General features: G+C 38.3%; 1 pseudogene; it reads left to right on the top strand.

Moving 5' to 3' along the window:
• The first annotated feature begins 8330 nt into the window (after positions 1–8330).
• LOC143389873 (eukaryotic translation initiation factor 5 pseudogene) lies at positions 8331–9622 on the top strand (annotated as a pseudogene).
• Positions 9623–11799: the final 2177 nt, after the last annotated feature.

Here is an 11799-nt window from a genome sequence, read left to right as displayed (position 1 = left end):
TTGGCCAAGGAAACCAGATCTGACACAGTACAGGCCATTTCGTGGGAACATAGTATGGCCCGCCAGTCAGAGGACACTCTGGATATTCACAGACTTACTTGGGGGAAGGAGGTGCCTTTGTGTTTGTGGGTGTGAGTTTGTGGTATTGTCTCATTTTCTGAGAATAGGTAGGAAAGGTGGTATGTCTGGTTTGCAGCGGACTGTTTCTAGATAGTCGTTTGACAAGGCGAGTGTTTCTATGTCTGTGTATCCCACTGTGTCCGTGGTTGTAGACATTAGAAAAGAGAATGCATCAATGTATGTGTCCTGTCTAGTAGAAAGCTTCCCAGCATTCATCCTGCCCAATTTATGACTGGACTGCAGGTTGCCTTATCGATGGGCTACACCTGCTATCTTCCTAAGTTCCTGTTTTCTTCCTGAATTCTGGCCAATCTGCAGAATAGTCTCATGGTTTTGTGTCCAAGATAGGTACCACCTCAAGCTCTGTCACATGGCTATGTACTGAATAGCTGAAGGTAATGGCGAGCATCTTAGAAAACTCAGATATCAGTGTGACCAGGTAAGTCTCAGTGGAGAAACCGTGCTTTGTGCCTTTTTCTTACCTATTTTTCTGTTTCACTGAATGACAGGAAGGTCTTTGCCTCAGGCCACCCCTTTGTGAAGCATGAAGAAAACAGTTTTCATATGGAAATGAATGGGTATCACCTGTGGCTCTTTGCTTAATTGCTTTGAAAGGGATGTGTCTGAATCAGACTCTTTGCCCTGTGTGAGGCTGTGGCTTAGATTCTCAGCACCGGATAAATCTAAAGAAAGATCCCATGTGTGCATCCAAAACCAAAATAGCAAAATTCAGTCATTGTGGATGATGTCTCTCTCCTTTCTATATTAGGTTGCAGCCATCCATCAAGTGAGTATAGGGATCCTTTGGGTCAAATAAATTCTTCAAAACCATGCAGAGGTGCTTGGGTTTTCTCATGATTCCAATTCCCATAAAGAATCTAAACCCCACAGTCAGTAGGCCTTAAATTGGAGATGAAGAGCAGTAGTAATGGCAGGCCTATTTGATCACTCCTGGTTCATAGAAATGGTGTCCAGGCCACCCTGACTTTAGGCAAATGAGCGCCAAGGGAGCTTATTTTGGACACTCTCTTGCACTGCACCCCTCATGGAAATCTCCAGCCAGAGGGTATAATGAGGGTCTATGTGGAAGAAGATGAGGGCCATGTGGGAATGTTTTGAGAGTGAGAGTCCCCCTTGACAACTGAGATCAAGGCCAAGGCTGGCTTTCGACTGATCACTGGGAATCTCAGGCAGGATATCACATGATTTTATTCTGAAAGACTTGGCAGCCATAGTTGAGATTCAAAACACACATGGACCTCACATTGTAGACCTCAATGGGCCTTGCTTCATGTGACCTTTCAGCTACTCTTTGGGAAGCCTTGCCTTTGAGAGTTCTCCAGAGCATTCATTGAAATGAGGTTCCTCAACATTTAATGGTTCCTGAATGAATTGAAACACACAGTGCCTCCAACTTCATCCTTGAAAAGTGGCTACATAAATACACTGAAATTTTTGAAACTCCCATGACCAGTTGGCACTGGAGAACCTTTGAATCTCCTGTTGCTGATAATGAGTGTACCAGACAGTGCCTTGATTGACTGGGTTTCATGAAAATGGTGAAGAACAGAGATGCCAGTAAGTTGAGACTGCTGAGTGGTGGGCCCAGAGCTGTGGTGTGCAGGTGTGTGATTAAATATCTGAGGTGGGGCCATGTGGATCACCAGTTGACATCCAAATGCCTTGTGGCTGACATGGTGCAGCCAGGAGACCCTTATATGTAAAGGCATCTTGTTATATGGAGAGGTTTCAAGGCAATGATCAGAATCAGGTTGATATGGTCAAGGGGAAAGCTATGTGGGATAGAAGCCTGGTTAGTGCATTCTCCTGCAGTCCCTGACCCACCACATGTGACAGAACTCCCTCCAGCACTGTGTCCCAGTTGAACTCCTTGTATTTCATGATGTAAATACCAAACTTCCAGTGCAGCACCAAGAAACACCACCTAAATGGAGGATGACCAAATGGCTTCACAGTCCACACGGGGAGACACTTAGCCCCCAGTGGTCACAGTTTACCTACAAACAGAGAATTAAGCACTGCTGACTCATGTTCATTGGAAAATAAGAAACCATGCCCTCCAGTAACATAGATGCAGACCCAGCTTTAATGGTCTCACTAGAAAAGAAGCTAAAGCTCCTGACAACAGCATATATTTCAAGTACCCAACCTCAGAGGCAGTTTCTCAAGAAGTCTTTAGGCCGGCAGAGCTCTATGTTTCTGGAGTGTTTACCTGTTGACCAGGATGTAAGATACAAACACTGACTCGAATTAAAATCAAATTAAAGCAAGCTTATTATGTCCACCACCTGGGCTGCCTCTCCCTCCCAAAATGGCAGAAACAAGAGAGCAACCACATCTTTCCTACAGCCCAGCTTTATAGCCCAGAAAGTTACACAAATGTGGGGTTACAGATAACAGAACTCTGACAAGCATCACATTAATGGTAGTTTACATTTTTTTTTTTTTGCTAGCCCCAACATCAAAATTTATGAGGACCGTTAGAGCCTCAGAGAGGGTCATTGTCTGGTCACTGAAAGCCAATATTTATGAGGTGTGACTAAATTTTCAGATATATACATTATATCCCCTTTTTGAGATCCTATTAATCTTGACAGAAAAAAAATAACCTTTTGAACATAACTTTAAATGAAATAAAATCTGACCTACTGCTTTCGTAGTCATTCTCACATGTAGTAAGATGGGACACAGAGCCTTATCTCAGGTAAGGCAGGGCTCTTTATAAATCTTAAGTGTTTTAGTGCTAAAGCTGATCTTTGTTTTTTAAATATCATTTTACAAAGTTTACATAAATTGTTTGAGGTAACATGAACATTAGCTAACACCATATGATATCACTTTTAAAATGATTTTAAAATGAATTAAAGAACGGCGGAAGTTTTTAACCTTTACATAGATTAGGGTATCATTAACTTAAAAATATATTTAAATTGTTCCACAATGTAAAAAGTAACATAAAACTTTACATATCTTATTGATAACAGGTAAATAAATCCCCAATATATATTTTATTTACCATACAACTTCAGAACACCAGCTTGATATAATGCGTACTTATACAGACCTTTGTATATCAATCAGATATCAAACAAAAGTACTCATGAATGAGTAATCCCATATCAAATTTACTTTACTTATTTATCAAAATATTAGAAAAATGTACTGAACAGTGTAAACCATATTTATTGGTTGAAGGAAAAGTCCTAGAACAAAGGCATATCAGACCATTTGTAGACATTAATATTTTATTAGATTTTTGAACACCTAGAAAAACTTGTAAGCTTAAATTTAAAGACACTTATATTTATCTGTTATCCAATTTATAATTGAAACATTTAAATCACGTGAATTAAAGATCTTTGGATACACTTTTTAAAATTGTTTTTATGAGTGATTTTTTAATATAAGTGTTCATTATATTTGTTAATTTGTGTATCATATATATGATATATGGACATATGTATATATATAGTCATGCAACACATAACAAAAGTGTGCACACATAATAATAGTGAAGGCCTTGTAGCTTTTAACAGGTGAAATCTCCATTGCAATGTTTTAAAAATTCCACAGTTGGTCAAAAATAGAACTGATCAGAAAAACATTAACCTAGGTCTGTAGGATCAAAATCATGAGCTCAAAAAATAAATAAAGAATCTATGGAAAAAATAATGAGTCCTAGATAAAATGACTGGCCAGTAATTAGTAAATACGACACAATATACCTTTTTTCCCCTTAGGCCTCATATCAGTCTTCTTTTGAGTTTACAGGCTTCTTTCATTTGCATTTGAAAATAAGTCATGGCTGAGGTCTGGAAGGAACAGGAAAAAATGGCTATTCTGAGCAGACACCTCAGGCCTAAGGCATTTTAACCATAATTTTCTGGTTAGGATGTTGAAAATTATGATACAAGTTTAAAATACAATTCACAAAATTTTATATAATTACAAGTTGTTTTGTCAACAGATACCATACTATGATTCAGTATCCTTGTCCAAATTAATGCACTGGCACACACAGTGACATTTTCCCAGGCTACCCAATTCAAAATTCGTGAAAAAAAGACTGAATGATTGGGAAATTACTTGCCAACTTGGAAGTAGAGTTCTTTAGTTTTCCATCCTAAGTATTTAAGTTCTTTGGCATAAATTATCTAAAATCATAAACTAAACAATTACCTAAACCCGACTTTTAACTGCAAGATTGTGCAATGCTTCAAAAACCCATTCAGATACCAGATTGTTACAATGAAACATCATCATTTAGACACACATTCAGCTAAGATCATTCTCAAAAATCAATTTATAATATCAACACATTATTTCACATGTCTTAAAGGGCCAGAAAAAAGGCACAAGAAAGAAACAAAGGAACTCCAGACTATGTATGACAGACAGAAGCCTTTACAACAGACCAGATAAGAGAAAAATCTCCTACACCAGTGGCACCACAGATGTCCCCACAAGGGGCCCAGATGTTTTCACAGAGGAGCAACCTGAAATGTAAAACCAAGGCTCTCCATGGTGACTTTACTGCATTTAGTGTCCCCTTTTTCTTTTTCTCTTTTTTAAGAGAACAGAGGTGGCATAATCCTTACAGTGCAGGGGACGAAGGAGGGAATTCCCTGAAGCAACAGGGCTTTGGCAGATGCTGGGAGTTCCTCAGTCCCTCCTTTTACTTACAGGATTAGCTCTTCTGGTTCGGTTCCACCCCAAGCATGCTCCATCTCCTAACATTTCAGTCGTCAGCTCTCAAAAAGTTCTGGGACGGGGGGGTGTATCAAAATTTTTAACATAAAGTTCAGTTCCTGAACTTGAAGCCAATTAAAGCCAATTTAATAATGAGGACAATGTTTTAAGAAAAATAAAATGGGAGGTTTATTGCTTTGCTAACAACAACAAAAAAAAAAAAAACAAGGGGACTCTGCCCAAAGGTTGTGACTCTCTTGATCTGGAGGGACCAGGGGTTTCTAAGGAGTTTCACTTGTTAACCTGGGATATACTCAGTTCTTCATTCCCCAGCAGGCATTGCCATCTGGAGTGGGTGTGCTCCAGGCAGCCAGCTAGGGGCTTCTCTCATCTTGCTTAACAAAGGGTGGTAAAGTTCATCGCAGTTCCTTAAAACACAGTCCAAAGGGGTGTCAAGCATACTTGCTTTGTTACCCGTTTGCAAGTCCAATATCCTTTAGATTTTACCACAGAAATCACACAATAAAACGCACAAAAACAAACAAACAAAAAACATATAGAACACAGAACAAAACACAAAGAAACAGAAACCCGGTGAAGAAACAGAAAAACAGAGGAGCAATGCAACGTCTTGCTAAAGCTCCGGGGTAGGAGCTTGTGCGTGCCCCTCGGCACCTCTCTACCCTTCCAGAGGAATTCCCTACAGAACAGAACAGAGGACAGAACGATTGTCATTACTGTCCTGGACAGGAGTGAATGTGAGCCTCCCCAGGCCACCTCTCTGTCATCAGAAAAGATCTCCCTTAACCAGATATCAGATGTTATAAAGGCGTCACTTACCCATGGAGGCCTCCTCTACCAGGTGCGTGCTAATAGTTTTAGTGCGGTGGTTCACTGCAGTGCTCCCCAGACTGAAGGCTCACCCCAAGGCCTTGTAACATCTCAAGTTGTGAACCCCCTAGAGTGGCTCTCCAGCCCGGTGCCCTGGAGGGAAGGCCACCTTCAGAATATTCAGTAGTCTGGTCTTGTGATCGGGTCGGGCAGCCTCATCTCACAGGGGAACTCCAAAATGTTAGGCCAGGACACAAGAAAAGACCACTGACTCCAATTAAAATCAAATTAAGACAAGCTTATTATTAAAACCCGCTAGGCTGCCTCTCCATCCCAAAATGGCGGGAACAAGACAGCAACACCACCTTTCCTGCAGCCCAGCTATATATCCCAGAAAGTTACACAAAAGGGGCTTATAGATAACAGAACTTTGAAAACATCACACTAATGGTAGTTTACATTTTTTTTTGCTGGCCCCAACATCAGAAATTATGAGGACCATTAGAGTCTCAGAGAGGGTCGTTGTCTGGCCTGGGAAGGAAAATATTTATGAGGTGTCACTAATGTTTCAGAGAGCGCTGTTATCTGGTCAGAGAGCCAGGCATGGATGAGTTCAAGGCACGGGCAGGCATTCCAAGCAGGTTCAGAATTTGCAGTAATTTATAGTAAAGCCAAAATTATATTTTCATGGCTTTCTGGCAAGATGGCTCCCAATTTTAATAAAAGATCAAGTTGGGTCTATCAAGCCTGTCCCTTACTTTTGGAAACTCCTCTGCAACCTGCAAGGTTGTGAACTCCTGAGCATTTTATATTCCAGATATATATTCACAGATTTTCGAACTCTTCTCTTCCAATTGCGTCTTACTTGGGGTGAAGGTAATATCAAGGCATTGTCCTGGATGAGAGTGGGAAGATTTTTGTGTAGCACATATTTGCATACACATTTAGAAGATCACTCCTCCTAAACACTGTTGGAAAAGTAAATTCAATCTATTTGGGGAGCTTCCTAGCTGAACAACATTATACATAAATCCAAGTTCATTAAATAAATAGTTTTGGATCAGTGGATGATATATATTTCAAGATGAATTTAAATTTTCATATATATTGCTATATTTAATGTCCGTGTGTGTTTTGTGTTTAAAATGTTTTGTGATTTATGTGGATTTATAATCAAATTTTCACAAGATTATTCTCAGAAATATTCATCCACCTGAAATACATATTTTTTTTTCCTAGTACTGAAAACTAACTTCAGTGAATGGTGCATAAATATCCTAAAAATTCTAAAGCAACTGACCCAGATTAACATCAATGCAAGTAGATTTCTATGGGACATGATGTGTATTTTGATGTTCATTTTTATTCAACACTGGTACATTACTATTACTGCAGTTAATGCACATCATACAATATATATTTCATCCAATATTTCGCAAATTTATAGGCATGTGTTTCACGTTCAATCACTTCCTGCTTCAGAACACATGTATTCCTCCAGGTTTCTTGACTATTCTTTTCCTGAGACTTCTTTCCAAACAAATTATTTTTGCTTTGCATAATCACTTTTGAAGCAAAACACACACACCTTTCAGGATAAAACATAACCCTAATATTACCATTACATGTATTACTGGTTGGTATGAATGATTGTATATCAATATGAGATTTCTTTTATGTTTTCAGATATCAATTCAATGCATTATTTTAAGTGGAATCAGTTATATTATTTACACAAAGTATGATCTATTCATGCATTATCTGCATATTCATAGACACAGGGTACACCTATTTGTACCCTGAATACTAATTTATACGTCTACAAAATATTGCTACAAAAATGGTGAAAGAAATACTCATGTCACCTTATCTACATATACATTTTTTTCACAATAATATTCTGGACACAAAATGCAAAGGTCACACTTATGATTTTACCAAAGCCTAAATGGAAAGTGAGCATGGATTAATGAAAACATCCATGTCCTGGTTACCTAATGCTCTCAAAGATCAATCCAATTTGTGACAACATATTTGTTTCTTCCTAAGATTATACATTCAAACTCAACCCGTTTGAAAATATCAAACAAATTACACCCTTTATACTTTTGCTGATTTTCCAATGTCTCTATTTATATCTGCTTTCCTACATATTTTCCAAAATTCATCATTGTGACTGACTCTTCACATGTGCTGACATTTACATTCAGTCTCTACCCGAAACCCTATTTGTAAAGAACTTTTGGTAGTCAGAGCGAGAACATTCCAGAGGTCGCCAGGCTCGGTGCTGCCGGTGTGGACACGGACGTCGCTGGGACAGCCCTTCCTGCTGCTCGGCGGCGGCACCTGCCTGGCCGCCCTCCGCTCGCCCGCCCCGCCGCTCCGGACCCGGTTTCCAGCGCCTCTTCCTCCCAGTCCCGGGTGAGCCGCATTGGGTTTATGTCTTTATTTGACGAAAACGAGCTGTTGCACAGCCATTGGTACCTGTATTGGGGAAACATAGCGTACAAGCAAGGAGCTTACAGCCTCAGAGGCGAAAATTTTTTCATGTCAGAGACCGAGAACTCTTGCAGTCGTTTATGTCATCCCTACTTGTCCAGACAGAAGATACCAAGAAGTTGCAATCACAGATCTCTTCATCTTATTGATAAAGCCACTAATAAGCCAAAATGTCTGTCAACGTCAACCGCAGCGTGTCAGACTAGTTCAATCGCTACAAGATGCCCCATCTGATTGCCAAGGTTGAGGGCAAAGAAAATGGAATCAAGACAGTTATAGTCAACACGGTTGACGTTGCAAAGGCGCTTAATCGGCCTCCAACGTATCCCACCAAATATTTTGGTTGTGAGCTGGGAGCACAGACCCAGTTTGATGTTAAGAATGTCCGTTACATTGTCAATGGATCTCATGAGGCGAATAAGCTGCAAGACATGTTGGATGGATTCATTAAAAAATTTGTTCTCTGTCCTGAGTGTGAGAAACCTGAAACAGAACTGCATGTCAATCCAAAGAAGCAAACAATAGGTAATTCTTGTAAAGCCTGTGGCTACCGAGGCATGCTTGACACACATCATAATCTCTGCACATTTATTCTCAAAAACCCACCTGAGAATAGTGACAGTGGTCCAGGAAAGAAAGAAAAGGAAAAGAAAAATAGAAAGGGCAAAGACAAGGAAAATGGTTCTGTATCCAGCAGTGAGACACCACCACAACCATCACCAAATAAAATCAGTCCTCCTCCACATGCTGTGGAAGAAGAGGAGGATGATGATTGGGGAGAGGATTCAACTGAAGAAGCTCAGAGGCGTAGAATGGATGAAATTAGTGACCACGCAAAAGTTCTGACACTCAGTGATGATTTGGAAAGAACTGTAGAAGAGCGTGTCAAGATTCTGTTTGATTTTGTTAAGAAAAAAAAGAAGAGGGTATCATTGACTCATCAGACAAAGAAATTGTCGCAGAAGCAGAAAGGCTGGATGTAAAAGCCATGGGCCCTCTTGTTCTAACTGAAGTTCTTTTTAATGAGAAAATTAGAGAACAGATTAAGAAATACAGGTGCCATTTCTTATGATTTTGTCACAATAACAAAAAAGCTCAACGATACCTTCTTCATGGTTTGGAGTGTGTGGTGGCAATGCATCAAGCTCAGCTCCTCTCTAAGATTCCACATATCTTGAAGGAAATGTATGACGCAGACATTTTAGAAGAGGAGGTCATCATCAGCTGGTTGGAAAAGTCCTCTAAGAAATATGTTTCAACAGAACTTGCCAAAGAGATTCGTGTCAAAGCAGAACCATTTATAAAGTGGTTGAAGGAAGCAGAGGAAGAATCTTCTGGTGGTGAAGAAGAAGATGAAGATGAGAACATTGAGGTGGTGTACTCAAAGACTGCCAGTGTACCGAAAGTTGAAACTGTGAAGTCTGAAAACAAGGATGATGACATTGATATTGACGCCATTTAAAAGAATGGATGCAATCTAGCTTAACAGTGTAATGCTGCAAATTTTTCTCCATTATCAGCCATAAGTGCAACATGTATGTGTAAAAGCTAAAATGGCTTAACATCATGCTACACTTTAATACTAAAAATATATTACTGTGAGTGGTCTGTAATTAGCCCAATGAGACATCTAGGAAGTCCATACACACATCAGTGAGCAAATGTAGTTTGCTTATTTATAGCATGTTTCTTTTGGAAAAACTAGTGGTGGACACATTTGGATCACATTTATACAGTTATAAAAATAAAGATTTGAGTTTGGTCATTCTTCAGATTTTTGGCTCTGAATGACTTAGCTAAAGTAATTGGCTCCTTTTAAAAAGTGGTGCCATCATTTAACCTGATATGGTCCTTGGAGCCTGGTAGATTTTGTTAGGTGCTGAGACCATTCAGGGGTTTTCAGCAGAATGTAAACAAACTTGTTTCTAATGATCTTACTGAGCTGTTAAATCTAGTACTTTTGAATTTTTTTAGTCCCTCAAATTGGCATCTGTAATTTTTTTGTGCTGAGGTAGACTGATAATCAAATGACAGTGCAACATCTTGTTGAGAAATAAAAATAATCCGAGTGTCCTATAAATAATTTTAAGAACTAGTTTTGAAGTTTGGAGTTGTGATTTTTCAGTTCATGTACACTAGCCCCAAATTTTAGTCTTTGGAGTCATGTGCATTGCACGTTGGATAAGCCAGGGAAAAATTATTAAATTAACAAATAAGTATTTTAGTGTGTATGTAGTGGTTGTTTTGTACCAAGAGAAAACTCAAACTTTGAGGTGTGATTAAATAATAAATTCTGATTTTATTTGGGGGAAACAGGGAAAGGTGCATTTAATATCTAACAAGAACTCAGTAGTTTTTCAGCTTTTACCCTTAAGGTTTAAATTATAATTTCAAAATGTTGAGACATTCTATCTTGTGTTCAGTATGTCATGCACCCCCCAAAAAAAGAAAAAAAAATATTGAGGTTTATTCAATGTCATTTACATTTGGACATGTAGCTTATGCTGTTTTAGATTTTGGTTATTGCCTTGCCAAAAAAGTGTTGCTATAATTCAAACTGGATTTTTCCCCCCAAAAAAAAGTCTTATTTAAAAAAGAAACAAGTTAAAGGCATATTTCTACACACCTTTCTCACCACTGGACAGATCTTCCAAACAAAAGTTGAATAAGGAAACTATAGAACTCAATAACATAATTAATAACCTAGAGTTAATTGACATATATAGAATATACCACCCAAGATCAAGCAGTTACACTTTTTTCTCAGAAGCACATGGATCCTTCTCAAAAATAGATCATATATTATGTCACAGGGCAACTCTTAGACAATATAAAGGAGTAGAGATAATACCATGCATCTTATCTGATTATAATGGAATGAAATTGAAAATCAACGATAAAAGAAGGAAGGAAAAATCATGCATCACTTGAAGAATGAACAATAGGTTACTGAATGATCAATAGGTTATAGAATACATCAAGGAGTAAATTAAAAAATTCATAGAGATAAATGAAAACACAGACACAACATTTCGGAATCTATGGGACACATTGAAAGCAGTTCTAAGAGGAAAATTTATTGCTTGGAGTTCATTCCTTAAAAAAAGAAAAAACCAACAAATAAATGATCTAATATTCAACTCAAAATCCTAGAAAAAGAAGAGCAAAACAACAGCAAAAGAAGTAGAAGACAAGAAATAATTAAAATCAGAGCTGAAATTAATGAAATAGAAACAAAAGAAACAATTGAAAAAATTGACAAAACTAGAAGTTGGTTCTTCAAAAAAATAAATAAAATCGACAGACCCTTAGCCACGCTAACAAAGAGAAGAAGAGAGAGAACTCAAATTACTAGCATACGGGATGAAAAATGCAATATCACAACAGACAATTCAGAAATACAGAAGATTATCAGAAATTATTTTGAATCCTTATACTCCAATAAAATAGAAGATAGTGAAGGCATCAATAAATTTCTTAAGTCATATGATTTGCCCAGATTGAGTCAGGAGGATATTGACAACCTAAACAGACCAATATCAATTGAGGAAATAGAAGAAACGATCAAAAGACTACCAACTAAGAAAAGCCCAGGACCGGATGGGTATACAGCAGAGTTTTACAAAACCTTTAAAGAGG

This window comes from Callospermophilus lateralis, unplaced genomic scaffold (genome assembly GCF_048772815.1).
Source record: "Callospermophilus lateralis isolate mCalLat2 unplaced genomic scaffold, mCalLat2.hap1 Scaffold_136, whole genome shotgun sequence".
NCBI classification, from domain to species: domain Eukaryota; kingdom Metazoa; phylum Chordata; class Mammalia; order Rodentia; family Sciuridae; genus Callospermophilus; species Callospermophilus lateralis.
Note: the sequence above shows the minus strand (reverse complement) of the source record. Positions and strands in the feature narration are given on the sequence as shown.